We start from the raw sequence: 15,314 nt of genomic DNA, 5'->3' as shown, positions 1-15,314 counted from the left end.
CATCAGTGGTGTCCTGAGTTTTGACTTCGGTTTCTGTTTATCGGATTGGATTGGTACTCGTCTGGGTGTACTTAACCAAGGCAGCAACGGAGCTAGTTGGTTGTACATTTGGTGTGAATATAACGCGCTATATACACACTGTCAAAAACGACAACTGGAACGTTTTCGTCAGTGTGTAGCGCGTTATTCACATCAAATATGTGTACCTGTTATTGGCTATTAACTATCACGTGGTTATTCTCGTACATAAACCGACCCCGCTTTGAATCAATGGGTACTGAGTTGTACGTACGCCATGTCATTCCGAGTCTCCATTCACTTCTTGCAGCCCCGCGGCCCAACACCACATCATCAACATAATGGACACTGTAGAAAAGAAGTATACGAAGTATGCGACAAAACTCCGATACGAATAGCTAGAGCCGAAAAAAGAACGCAACAGACACTATATATAGTCGGATACAACTCAAGAACGCAGCGGCTTTTCCCCGTCAAAGGACCCCCTCCCAGCCAATGGCGTCGGCCGCCGATTTTCATGACTCTGCTAGCGTGACAATGCAGGGAGTGGCGCCTCAGTGAAGAAAGACCCCGTCGCGCGCTGGCTCAGTGGTTAGGGCGCTCGGCTACTGATCCGGAGTTCCCGCGTTCGAACCCGACTGCGGCGGCTGCGTTTTTATGGAGAAAAACCGCCAAGGCACCCGTGTGCTGTGCGATGTCAGTGCACGTTAAAGATCCCCAGGTGGTCGAAATTATTCCGGAGCCCTCCACTACAGCACCTGTTCCTTTCTTTTCATTCCCTCCTTTATCTCTTCCCTTACGCGGCGTGGTTCCGGTGGCCGCCGATATATGAGACAGATACTGAGGCATTTCTTTTCCCCAAAAAACTATTATTATTATTATTATTATTATTATTATTATTATTATTATTATTATTATTATTAATAATAATAATAATAATGAAGAGGGCCTATCCCCGGCCATGGAGGGAAGGTATTATCCCCTTTCATCTTACCACTTCCTGCATTGTCCCGCCAGAAGGGTCACGAGAATCGGCCGACGCCACTGACTGGAAGGGGGTCCTTTGACGAGGCAAAGCCGCTGCGTTCTTGAGCTGTATCAAACGATAATGACCACGGCGCCACATTCTACAGCCACCGAAAAACATAACCCATATAAAAAGAACATCGACATTGGGTATGTACACGAGGCACACAATCCACATAGCAATAGTCTGCGCAAAAGATGGCAGAGTGACGCCACTTTTTGAATAGCGCGTCGTAAAGCAGAGCGAAACGAGGATCAGTCTGTTATCGCGCCTACACTCTACGGGGCACCGGATTCCGCTCGCTCAGAGATAACAACACGAGAGCTGAGTTGTGAAATCTTTTTGCTCCAGCGGAACTCGGGCCCGCTTTGCATTGATAAAAACGAAAAAGAACAGTTTCGAATTGCCACGACAGCGCGCATATATACGACGAAAAAGAAGAAAAAAAAGTCGCTCCGTCTGCGACCTATATAGAAACGGTCAATGGCCGCGGCCTGCCGAAGATTAGAAGAAATGCAAGCCAGGAATACGAGCCGTTCCAACCTGCGACACGAAAACCACACGATGATAACACACTAAAAGACGCTATACCACGTCATAAACTATACCACGCTACATCACATCCTACACTCTAAACACGAATACGCCTATATGGGAGTAAAAAGAGAGTAAGCAGTCCTCTATACACTCTTTTCATTAAAGAGACCTCTGAAGCGTTAGCAGCCTACAGCCGCGTTTACATGAATGCGACAGAGTGCGGCTTGAGTCGATTTTCCTAGAGACAGAGCGGGTTTCGAGAAGATGCGACTCATTCCCTACTATCTCCCTCAATGTTTCTGCCCTTCCCTTCAGAAAGTGGGTTCGAGTCGACTTGTGCCGAATTCATGTAAATGTGGCTTATGATGATACGGCGATGGCCTGTCGAGTCTCTCTGTCGCTGCTGTAAGTGTTCGTTAGAAAAATTGTCGTTCGCTAACGCCGGTAGAGACAAAGGAGCAAAAAAAAAAGGCCCGTGCACGACGCGACCGACACTCAAGTCGCGTTTACATGAATGCGACGGAAGTCGACTCCAGTCCACTTATTGAGGAAAAGTGCAAAAACATCGAGGACAGCAGAGTAGGAGTCGCGCGCACGCTTTCCTTCTCAAAACCTGCTCACTCTTTCTCTAGAAAAATCGACTCGAGACGCATTCTGTCGCATTCACGTAAACGCCGCTTCAGACCATACGCGCCGCTCCTCGGCCGAAATAAGCTGCAACGCTCGTACACTGGTAACTTAACCAAAACTACGAGGATCAGGCGAAAATATGCCTATGCGGCGTAAATTAACGGGAAGTGGTCGGACACACGCCGACAATGCCTGCCATATGCTTCTACAGCACCAAAAGGGCACAGCACCTACAGCAACCAATAGCGTGGATAAGTCGGTACTGTCTAGAGGAATCATTGCACGATGGAGAATTGAGGGACGAATTTTTTTTTTTTGCTACACGTCACGGATTAAAACGCGAAGATCGAGGTTGCCGTGAGTTACGGCATTTTTTTTTTCCTTCTTCACCGAGTCGAGTGCACGAGATATAGTGAACGGGGGCGGTTCAGAGGATAAATTTTAAAATGCGCAGCTTCATTCCATTTCAGTTGTTTTTTACGTGAAGGCACGCGTCGTGTCGACGCTGTGCCAACGGGCACCTGCACAAGCTTTGACGCGCCGACACAACGTGCACTACAGGCGAGCTATGGCAATCAGATTTGAAACGCAAGAAATAAAAAACACTCGCATAAGCTAAAGGAGCCTCCGGCCAGCCATATATCACCTCTGCTGCTCCGCTGCCAGGCCAACGGAGAATCTCCCACGTGCTCTGGATGAAATGAGTCGCATGTCGTCCTACGCTTCGTATCTTCGCTACGGCAGCGGATCCCCTCACAGTCATCCGCGCAAACGAGGAACTCCTAGGCGAAGGAGTGTAAGGGATAACTGTTGCACGCCAAACAAATTTTCAATAAAAAGTCCACAGGCTGTCTATAAAATGTCTACGGACTGTCTAATAAGGAATCTTTAGTACGGGCGGCCAAACCCGAAAGAGAGCGCCGAGCGCGAGTCTTCATTTAAGACGCAACATACGACGCCGATGCCGTTTATGGCAACTACGAGCATGTGCATCCATGCCTCACATATCGGCGCCCCTGTGCTGTGCGATGTCAGTGCACGCTAAAGATCCCCGGGTGGTCGAAATTATTCCGGAGACCTGCACCTCTTCCTTTCTTCTTTCACTCCTCCTTTATCCCTTCCCTTACGGCGCGGTTCGGGTGTCCGCCGAGATACAGATACTGCGCCATTTCCTTTCCCCCCGAAAAAACGAATTTTCATTTCATTTTTTTTTCATCCTTTGTCAAAAGTATTCGGATCATAGGGTTCGGTTCTGAACAGTATATAGCAGGGCACTTAACGCCATCCCTGAAGCTCAAAAGGGACAGTGAGGACATGAGTCCCCTTCACCCCGTGGAGGTTCGGAATTTCGAGTGCACCGTAACTGGCCAAATGCATGACTCTAAATGCAACCCTCTGGCCTGAAGACTTTCAGCCAAGGCTTTACATTAATTGATAAGCACTGAACATTAACTGGTTTAAACGAAGAAAAGACCAATTACATCAGACGACTCTAAAGAAAGCCCCACGGCATGAAGACTTTTGACCGAGACTGTGCTTCACACCGCTAGCACTTGGAGGGGAAAAATCAACCACTCACACGGGACAAACGGCTATTAGAATACAGCGCCCTGGACACGACAACTATAGCCCAGTTTCGAACCGCAACCAGCTGCGCCCTTCCAGAAGCAGCCCTGCAGAGGCCGCGCCACCTCACGCGGTGCGAAGAACCTTCGAGGATCCCGGCGGACCGCGCCATGCACTAGAAGGACAAGCGCGACGCTGGGGGCACCTCGGCGGCCGTTTGCCTTGGAGGCGGCCCGCGTGAATCGCTCGCGGCTCCCTTCTCGCATGAGGCCCGGCGCAAACAAAGCGCGACACCCCGTTGCATCACGGGGCCGGCCGGCGAACGCCGCTCGCGTCCCTGACCATGCCGTACAGTGCGACGAGCATTCCCCTTCCTGCACCCCGGGAGCGGCCTCCAAGCGCAATAACGCCCGCCGCTGCCCCTCACACACCGGCCGCCGCCACCGCTCCCTGCGGCGTGATCCACGGCCAACGTACCGGGGGGGAGCAGCGCTCGCCCACACGATGGGATATATACGATTGCACCTAGTTGCAACCAAGTTGAAGGGGTCCGGCGATTACTACGCTATAGCCGTAGATTCGTTATATCCCGTGTCGACCGAGCTTCCGAGGGGTATCGGCATTCCTTCGTTATAACGAAGTTCGATGTACGACCGGGGTCGTGCCCGACGAACAGCGGGGCCAACGATCTGGGCGGCCGAAGAGGAAGGGCCGAGGAAATGCGTAAATGCGCCACCGACTCGCCCGCGAAGAACTACCTGACGGCAAAAAAAAAAAAAATAAACGAATTGGTGTATTTTTAAATGCTTAGCACATATGGGTCACACCGCCGCGGTGGCTCAGTGGTTAGGGCGCTCGACTACTGATCCGGAGTTCCCGGGTTCGAACCCGACAGCGGCTGCTGCGTTTTTACGGAGGTAAAACACTAAGGCGCCCGTGTGCTGTGCGATGTCAGTGCACGTTAAAGATCCCCAGGTGGTCGAAATTATTCCGGAGTCCTCCACTACGGCACCTCTTTCTCTCTTTCTTTCACTCCCTCCTTTATTCCTTCCCCTACGGTGCGGTTCGGGTGTCCAACGATATATGAGACAGATACTGCGCCATTTCCTTTCCCCAAAAACCAATTATTATTAGCACATATGGGGTCAACATTTGCAGCAAACACCCTAGCTGATGTCCGGTGTGACCTCGATGTAGCATTACAAGGCCACCTAACTGCGTCTGGAAGAACAGGAGCAGCAAGGCTGATACAATGTTATCTACACGCGTTTGTTCTTCCAGGTCGGCCTGAACGAAGAAAAGGAAGAAGCGGACGATGAAGATCAATTCGACACAATACATTTACAATGCCGCTGCAAAACCTTCCATCCAGTGCCATTAGAAATGACACGGCACGGGTAGTCCATCTATTGTTTTTGGCCTGCACCAAAACATGGCTGATCTTACCATCTATTGTTTGCGTCTCCACCAAAGCCTGGATATGATTCATTTCTACAGAGGAAACAACAACATGGGTTGCTATGGAAGCCTCGCCAAAGAGAGAGAGATAGCTTTATGCATGGCCTCCTGCGGTAGCTCCCTATCTCCCCCACGGTTACACTTCATTATAGCGTATACGCTCTGAATATGAGTCTCTGTTCAGCATTAATGTCCAACCTACAGTTTCACTTATAGGTGAAGCCCCCGAAAGTCCTACGGGCGGTAATCATTCATAACCAATTCAGCATTCAGAGCATTCACATACGTCACAGCGGAACCCCAGCTACACAGGCATCTTCGCCTCCATAAAAACGCACTACCGCAGCCAGAAATCGAACCTACAGGCTCGAGTGCAGGAGCGGAAAATGTCCTACTTTCGTCCAGCCACTACAGTGGCTATGATGTGATCATCATCAGCCTGACTACGCCCATCGTAGGGCAAAGGCCTCTCTCATGTCTCTCCAATTAACCCTGTCCTGTGCCAGCTGCGCCCACCGTATGCCCGCAAACTTCTTAATCTCATCCGCCCACCTAACCTTCTGCCGCCCCCGCTACGCTTGCCTTCTCTTGAAATCCTCTCCGCTACCTCTCAAGGACAATCGATTACCTTGCCTTACGCTTCATCTGTCCTCCTAACCTCACTAAGCCCTGTGGCACACCTTTCAATACCCGCTAGTTCCTCTAACACGGTCGCCATAACCATAGCAACATTCCTAAGGCTCCGCAGATGCCATAGCTCGCTTCTTCAAGGGCGAAAGTCTCGATTCAAACCCGTCAGTGCCGCATAGCACCACGCCCAAGGACGAAGCAATGTGAGCTCATTCACAGTCCATTGTGCGCCACGAAGGGGGGGAAGGGACAGAGAGGAAATGCGGCGACGAGGTGCCTGCCAGTCAGCTGGCTGGATCAGCTGACTGGCAAGGGCTCTGCAGCACACGAGGCACCGACCGCCGCCCAGGAGCGCTAGTCCTTCGGGCCAACGACAAGGCCGGCACTGCTGAAAAGGTTTGCCGGACCGCACGCGTACTGAAGATACGGCAAAGCGTTCTGTTAAGGAAAGTGTAGTTTTTAACACGATAGTCGTGCCACAGAAAAGCCGGCGACGTCGTCGGCCGTAAGCAAAAAATCCACGAAAAATCCCCAGAGAAGCAACCTAGGGGACAGGTGGGCCACTTAGGTCACCTGACCTAGTGGCGTCATCACAATCTGCCCACCTTATTGTGGGCAAACTGCCCACCGTGGCACCTGGCAGCTTTTAGTCGCTAGAGGTTGTTCGGGAGGACCAACTTGTGTCGAACAAGCACCTGCCATCCTTAGTGCACAGCTAAACCGCTGCGCCAGGAGTGGTAGAGAAGAGAGAGAAGTTGTTGCCAGGAAGAAAGAAAAGGAAAGTGCACAGGCCTGCCCACTGGCTCAAGCCGAGCCACAATCGCTACCACGTGCAGATAGAAGGAGAGTTGAAAGATGGGATAGAAAGACAGGATAGTAAAGACGCGCTAAAGACAAGGCCGATCGCGGAGGCAATGCAATACCGGGCCAACCGGTGGCGGGAGTGAAGCATCCTTCAGACTCTACGCCACATTTTCAAAAATAAGTCCAATTGGACCCGTAACAGATACTCCACGGGGTCCGGACTGCACTAGGAGTGGTATGAGAACTCTCAGGGATCTATGAATTTTGAGAGCGCATTTTGCGAGCGTTTCTCGACCGGGAAAAGCCAAGCCAACCGGAGGTCGCTTGTGCGTCCATCAAGAAATAAGACCGGGCTGCATTATCGGACGGTTGCGCGATTCAAGCACAGTATCTCCCCTATATACGAGTTGGCGGTTTCTCTCTCTGGCCACTATCTACAGCTGTAAAACCACCTTCTCACTGACAATGATGACAGCTCTATCACTGATAGTCCTTTTTTTTTCTGAGAACACTAGCTGTACAGACGACTTTCTCCGGGGAGATAAATGGCGCCCCATCTTACACACGCACGCACACACGCACAGTCTAGCACCAAACGCCCAGTGTCACGGCCAGCCACTATGTGCGTTGAAGAAGGGCTACAGAGCAAGACAATGGATGCAGGTTGCACTAAATAGTCAAACAGAAGGTATGCAACAATGCGGACGCCAGAAGGTCACAACCGCATTGCTCTCCGTTTTCGTCTGCCGTACAGTGTTGGTGCGGTTATTCGCGTCTATAATCACAAAATGTGTGAAGAAAAAGGAAACAGCCGAACCTTGTTACAACGAAACGATTTATAACGAAGGAATGACGATTCCCCTTGGTAGCTCACCCAACACGGGCTATAACGAAGCTACGGCTATAGCGAAGTAATCGCCGTGCCCCTCCAACTTCGTTGTAACGAGGTTCAAATGTAGATGAAGCAAGCTAGAGAAGTTGTTACCAGGAAGAAAGAAAAGGAAATTGCACAGGCCTGCCCATGGACTGGCTCAAGCCGAGCCACAATCGCTACCACGTGCAGATAGCAGGAGAGTTGAAAGATGGGACAGAAAGACAGGATAGCAAAGACGCGCTAAAGACAAAGCCGATCCCGGAGGCAGTGCAATACCGGGCCAACCGGTGGCGGGAGTGAAGCATCCTTCAAACTCTCCGCCACATTTCCAAAAATAAGTCCAATTGGACCCGTAACAGGTAGTCTACGGGGTCCGGACAATCGCCGTGAAGCGAGCTATAGATAGTTGCCAGGAAGAAAGAAAAGGAAAGTGCACAGGCCTGCTCACTGGCTCAAGAAGAGCCACAGTCGCTACCACGTGCAGATAGTAGGAGAGTTGAAAGATTAGATAGAAAGACAGGATAGTAAAGACGCGCTAAAGACAAGGCCGATCCCGGAGGCAGTGCAATACCGGGCCAACCGGTGGCGGGAGTGAATCATCCTTCAAGCTGTCCGCCACATTTCCAAAAATAAGTCCAATTGGACCCGTAACAGACACTCTACGTGGTCCGGACAATCGCCGTGAAGCGAGCTATGTGAACGTCGTCGTTTTATACTCCTCTTTAACTAGGGTACCTCGCTGCGCGCGCCCCCTTCCGGCACATCGAGGCATCCTACCTTTACCACAGCTGCCGCGCCACCGACCACGAAGCGTCACCGCGCCGACCTCGGCTGTTGCACGTCCTTTCTAAACGAGTCGGTCGCACTCCTCTCAGCTGCGGCGGTGCCTTCGGGGGCAACTTTCCGCGGCAATTCGCCGTAAATTACATCGACGCTGACGTGACTTACCCGTTCGCGCAGTATATACCTTACACCGCCGCAAGCCCGCGACCCTGTGCAACTATTCATCGCTTCTGCGCGGCGGGCCAGCGTTCCACGGGGTACTCCGACAACGCTCTTCTACGAAGACAGATGTAGCCGCATGCAGAGCGTCTCCATCTCCGTCGCGGCTCCTCGGTTCGGTAATCGTGAACAGAGCCACGCACATCATGCATGCACGAAAACGTCGTCTCGTCTCGCATCATGAGCCGTGGACGTCATGAAATGGGCTTTCCCCTCGACCTTGATCGCCTTTGGGAAAAAGAACAGCCATCTGGCTGCTGCAAATGCCGAGCATCAAATGTGGCCCTAGTATGTGGAGCCATCGGCCTTTATAATACTAGTACCTCCGGAGGTATCGTAAATGGAGTCCGTGGTCCGCGCGGCTTGTGCTTCCATTAGCGAGACGCTGTTCGCCAGAATTCACAGGACGCATGTACAGCATGGTAAGTGTGAAGGCGCGATGCGCTTTGAACCAACGGAACGTCTCCGTGGTAAACCGGGACGGTTAGGCGTCTAGAAAATCGGCGGGCCTGCGCTCACGATTAACACTACGCAAACAAAACAAAACAAAAAAGTCCGGTGAGCCCTCCGAGATCAACGACCGGGCTCCAGCGATTTGGGCACGGCCGTCACTAGGTGGCGCGGCTCTTTGCAGGAAAAGCACGTGACAGAGAGTGGAGGATGCATATATGCGTACCCGGTTGATGAAACCACCAGACTGGCTCGTTTTGGTTACGCGCACGTCCTGTTGCTCGCGGGTTAACGACATGCTCGCTTCCTCTCCACAACATGGCCTCCCTTTTTTTTTTATTCACACTCTCATTTCTGCTTCCGCCTTCTCCGAAGCGGGACAGGCCATCGCTGCGACGGTACCGGCATATACTTCGTATACGCGGCAGGTACAGGGTTCGAATCCCCTATGCATAGACTCACTGGGAATTCACTGCCTTCTTTAGAGGTAGCGTCCACATGCAAGCTGGCCGGCACTTCACACTGCTTACAACTTAGCACTGTTATTAGTCCACACCTATCACTGCCGATCCATTGCTGAGTTAAATTTTATTAACCTGTCATGTACAACGATAAGAGCTTGTTGTTGCAACATGCTGAGGCGCCGATATAGTGTTTACAAAATATGCAATACTCTCCAGGTCTTCGACAGTGCATAGCATATGCAAAATACTCGTATGTGTATGAAGCTATTATCAAAAACAGTGTCTTGAGGCAGTGAGCTTTATAGATGTGCCACGCACAGTACAGTGCCCCCACACGCGTGGTCCCAATGGCGACAAAACTCTACGCACAACTCCAACCAGTAGGATAACAAGCCAACTAGCCCAGACAGGAAGCTCCAGAAAATGGTGCGGAAACCGAGGTCTCGAGAGTCAAGCGACGCTAAAAGTTAACTGCATAGCAATGTACCGGGGAGGAAAAACGAGCTGTGACCACTGCTGTTGGTGGAGGCGAAGTTTTCGGAACTTCAATCGGGCTAGTTGGCAAGCAGAACTGAAATACTTTTTTTTTCCCTACGACTTATGAACGACCAGGGACGAGGAGCGTACTTGGTGCCTGTCTCCTTGTTGCTAGTGCGAGAAAAAAACAACTTCGAGCCCAGATAGGCTGGCCCCCGCCGTCAAAAAAAAAAAGACACCGACAACTTTCAAGATACATAGCGTGAGGAAGGCTGCAGTGGATCGCGGAAGAGAAGGCAGGAAAATAAACAAGCGTAGAGTCAAGTTTGTGCAGGATAGGATGCGTTGCCCAAGAAATCGAGTGGGCGGCTTGGAACTATGCGGAAGCATCAGAAAATGGAAACAGGCTCTGGTCTTGGCAAGAGATCAGACAAACCAGTCACTTCATCACTGGCAGCTATTACGGTCGATCGGCACTTTCCCCGGCAGCTGCTGTTGTCGTTTTCCTTCATTTCAATTTTCCACGGCATCCGAGTAAAAAGTTACAAGGGAAAAGAGGGAACTACTGGGCTAAAAACAAGAGACATTGTCACGAACTCAACGAGTGTTTTTGCCCCAGTTAGTATACCTTCGTTTGAAGTGTAAGGTGAAGGACTCTGTCGGAAGCTCTCTACAGAGTATTCCCACGGAGGGCAGAGACTCTATAGAAAAACACACAGAATGTTTGTCCTGTGTGCCCAGTTTCTTCAGCCGACACCGGAGCAGCGGATTCGCCCTTGCGGGATAATTGGAACGTGTACGTTGATGCCAAGGTAACGGGTCCACCACGAGGATTGCAGCGCAAATTACTCTTCTCAAAGCAGTTCAATAAAGAAAAAAGAAACAGGATAAACTGCACCTGGAGCTCTCAGTATTTTGACATGTTTCAAAAGTCAGCTGTGTCAACTTCAAAACACCTCTGAACTGACACGCAGCTGCATGCAATGCAGCGTATATTCAGACAAATATCGAAGGTGGACTGTTGCTCCACTGTTTGGTTCGTACCAGTATTTTACCGCCTCGAAGGAACGGAGAGGGGAAGTCTCTTCCTTTGAGCACAGATTTCAGCTTCATGATAAATTAATTACTTCTCCATTACAGATTTCTCTGCTTACTGATCACACACCCAACCTTCAGGGACAGTAAACAGGCCTAGCGAAACCCTGCCTCGCCTAACCTCACCTAACTAACCTTGCCACAGTGGTCATTACAGTCAAACTAGAGATAGCAAGGTAAGCAAATAGACTCGGGGATAGTACAAACAGTCACACAGGAAAATATGCCAGGAAATATATATAGGGATCGCAAAGCAACTGTGGTCCTTCGACTATAGTGCTAGGCAGGAAGGCGCAGTCTCTATGCTTACTTCATGTCTACTAGAAGTACCCATAGCTCTAGATGAGGAAGAAGTAATGGGAGCTCAACAACCTCCAACTGCTCATGTCCTTGTTCTGCTAAGCAAGTCGGGAGATTTTCAGCAGACAACTGCAGATGTGATTGAGGCAAAATATAATGGTCGACTTCAAAATCAAACAGCAGGAGATGAAGGAAATGTTGAATGCCCAGACTTTATGTTATACAGCAAGGTATTGCAATTACACCATCAATACACCCATTTGGACCAAAGACTTGTGGTAAACCTGGATGACAGAAATCACGAGAATGAGGGTAGCGTGGAGTACATTTGGAAGAGACAAGTGAGGAATCGTATGTTAACGTCAGCACTCAGAACAACAGAGCCAATGCATTCTCCCAGTAGCCACATATGGGGGTGAAGTGCATGATGAAAAAGACTGCAACGGCTCCAAGGCTGCTGAGTTGAGTATAAGTAGTAAAGGAAAGGAAAACGTGAGGTGTAAGGATACAAGGTGATCACCTAGTGATATTATAGCTGCAATGAAAAAGGAGAAGCAGTTCTGAGCAGGATATGCAATATATAGAAGGAATAATCAGTCTTTAAAGTAACACAGTTGATATCAAGAGAAGAGAAGTGTAGTCTGAGTTGGCAGATGACAAGGTGGAGCAGTGATGCTAGAAAACTTGAAGGGTCAGGAATCTAGACAGGTAAATTAACACCACAGGACCTGAGTGAGCTGGCAGTTCTAAAGCTGACGGTACACAGTCTCGCATAGTAAAGCATGACACAGTGGTCAATTTTGCCTCAAAATTTAGTTTTCAGGTCAGCATTGGTTCACCAAATGCTCCAACCTAGTTACACGTGATCGGCGGATCCCTCAAAGAAAGATCACACAACTACTACACCAGATATTGCTGGTATTCCATATCCGTAGCGTGTGGAGGCAGGAATTGCTTCTTAAGAGCCTCCATTCTTTATCTTGGCACTGCCTTCCGGCATGTGCCAGACAGAAATCAACCCTTATCATCTACTATCAGTGTAAACTACCACTACTGTAAGTGTAAACTATCAGTACTACTATCAACTGAAGTACATCCATCTCGTTTTGACAAGTTTTCCCAAGAGCACTGAACAAATACTTTGGTCCAAATCTTACACTGCATGGTATCCAAAAGATCCCCTAAACTGTTCATACAAGAAAGTACTGTCGCGATGGAAAGAAGCGCGAACAATGCGCCGCCTATGCACTCCACTGTTCGAATTTCTTTTGATTGCACTTTTTTCTGGGTGGTAAGAAAAAGACGTTCGAGTCGTCCTAGAATGCATCACATATTACTCTAGCATCTTTTTGCTACCACTGAAGTAAAAGTGTGATCAAAACAAATGCCAACAGCAGAGTGTCTAGGCTCCACTCTGTTCGCATTTCTTTCCATTGCCCCTGTACAAGCACTGGATGGCGTTAATGCGTCTATATTTTTGCAATATGCAGCATCACATTAAAGAGCCTAATGCTGACTTTGTCACCTTCTCAAATAACTATTTCACTAGATGAATGCACACTCTGATATGGAGAGGGATAAATGACCTCACAATTTCGTATTTCTATTTCTTACTGACCTCATGACTCAGGCCTATTTCTTTCCAGTCTCAAGCTTTGTTACAGCTTCTTCCACGGCTTCATTCTTTGCACTTCACAATAAAAATACTCAGCTCATACACTCTCTCTGGAAATCACTGTTGAGAACATGATTCCTTGCTTGCTATGCTAATTACAAACAGGAAAAATGCTTTTAGTTCCAAAGTTACCACTTTTCTCTCGTTCACAAGGAGTATGAATCTATGATAGTGATTAAAATCACAAATCATCATGCTCCATCCTTGCTCATGCAAACAGGCAGACCTGCATGAGCAGGACTTGTCAATGTGCATGCCATGTTGTTTGTCATCTTCCTGTAACTTAAACATAAAACTAATGATCTACACCATCACCAACAGCATACCTAAAGCACGAAACATCCCACTCAGAGACATATGTCCCCAGCCACATGTGTGTGCGCACTCTTTTCTTACATCTGACTGTTTTTGCCTTCGATTCAGTCAGAAATTGTGCATTACATGCAACACGACTACAAGGTAATCACAAACTGATGTTGCCACCTCCAAAGTACGAGAGTTCAAAACAGTCGCAGCACTGCCGTCATCATCAATAGCTTAGCTAGAAACTGTCACCTATAAGGTTGCTCAAAGCCTGTGTTGCAGCTCTTTTGATGTCCACCAAAGCATCAGTGTGGTGCACTTTTATGGATAAACTATAGGAACTACAAACTCTTCCGAGATCATTCTGATGATGAATTGTCGGTTAAAGTCCAGTAAAGACGTTATTTACACCTCAATGGCACGCATTTGTGATGTAGAGAAACATCCTAAGCATTGTTCATGCAATTTGAAGCCCATCTTTGCAAGGTTTGTATCATCGGGAGGCCTGCACCGTCAATACAGTAATTCAGTCATACATTTTTATCAACCTTTTGAACCAGCCATTTCACTCATACCGTCACTCAAGACTAGCTTATGATTATCATCCAACAAGGAATTTCGTTGCAATACTGCAATATTGAATTTCTCAACTGCAGTTGGTACCAAACACAACTCAAGCAGGCCCATACATTTGGCACCCCGCCATAAGTGACTTCGCTGTACCTCTTCTCGAGCAAAAGCCCTTGAAGGCACAACTACTCCTATTACTCTCAAGCCATGCCATTTATCATTAAGCTTTGGACTGCAAACAATTAGAAGCATTGTCTACGGCAGCTCAAGGTCCTGTAACTGGCTACCAAATCACCAATTTAAGCCTCAGTTGTCTGCAGCTGCTGTTCACAGAATCATGTAGCAGCAGTGTGCTACAAGATTTCATTAACGAAGAAACCGGCATGACAAAATGTGCCGAGAGGAAAAATGACAAAGGAACAGAAGCTCATTACCTGATCCCCACCGCCGTCCCTTTCCACTTTCAAGATGACCTCTCTCTCAATGGTGAATGCGAACAACTCCCTGAAAATGTTATTTGCCAAGAGAAGACCCTTATACTTAGCAGGCTACAAGGCTTGGTTTGCAACATGGTAAGGAGATGGCGCACAGTGAGGTTTGTACGTGCTCTGTTCACGATTTTCTGCTTCTCTGCAACTTGAGTGCATCATAATTGTGCACACCGGGAATAAAACGCACAGGAAGCAGAAGTGTTTGCACTCTCAAGTTGCTCTGTGGACCATCAATCTTCATTGTATAGGTGCAACTGGGACATATATATGACTTGCAGGTTGGTAATAGATATAACAGGTCGATACACTGGAATGAATCAGTGTTTCCTGAATCCACTGGTCTTTTTTGTTCCACATTTTATTCTTACAACAGTGATGCTCAAGCATATTTGTTATCTGTTTATGTAGTAGATGATCAGACGTAACTGAAAACACTCGGTAGTAAAGAATTTCATCTCCTACCCCTGCAAACAAGCGCCGCATTTTCAGATGACAGCAATTTTATTTCTGTTATATTTTACCTAATTAAAAATACCAAAACAGGTCACACAGTACCACCAAATGCGACGCAAGGGTGGAACACCACATTGTCCAGAGGTAGCAAACACGCTTAGTCTTGTGCTCACGACATTAATCTGCCTCAAGACTTGAATCACGGCAAATAACTCGGGCCACCTGGCAGATCAAAAGAAAGTACTCGCCAGGAGATTCGCGGGAATGGGTTCAATAACCTAACACAGCTGCTTCGACGACGCGAGGAATCACACACCTAGCTACGTCCTCCCGCGCAGCTTGAGTGACACAGCAAGCTGTCACGTTACGAGCCCGTCTAGACGCCTAGCTGGCACTCGTTAAAAGTGTCAGACAACCGCGGAAAAGCAAAGTGCAATAAGGTTCCAGTACTCCAAGGAGATTTTGACACTGCGTGTATTTCTGCCTGCGA

At 48.7% G+C, this 15,314-nt stretch overlaps 1 protein-coding gene across 1 annotated transcript in view; it reads right to left on the bottom strand.

Moving 5' to 3' along the window:
- The window catches only part of LOC144132959 (hypoxia-inducible factor 1-alpha-like), a 199,867-nt gene that overhangs the window by 183,209 nt on the left and 1,344 nt on the right, over positions 1–15,314 (bottom strand). The window lies entirely within an intron of this gene.

This window comes from Amblyomma americanum, chromosome 5 (genome assembly GCF_052857255.1).
Source record: "Amblyomma americanum isolate KBUSLIRL-KWMA chromosome 5, ASM5285725v1, whole genome shotgun sequence".
Lineage (NCBI taxonomy): Eukaryota > Metazoa > Arthropoda > Arachnida > Ixodida > Ixodidae > Amblyomma > Amblyomma americanum.
Note: the sequence above shows the minus strand (reverse complement) of the source record. Positions and strands in the feature narration are given on the sequence as shown.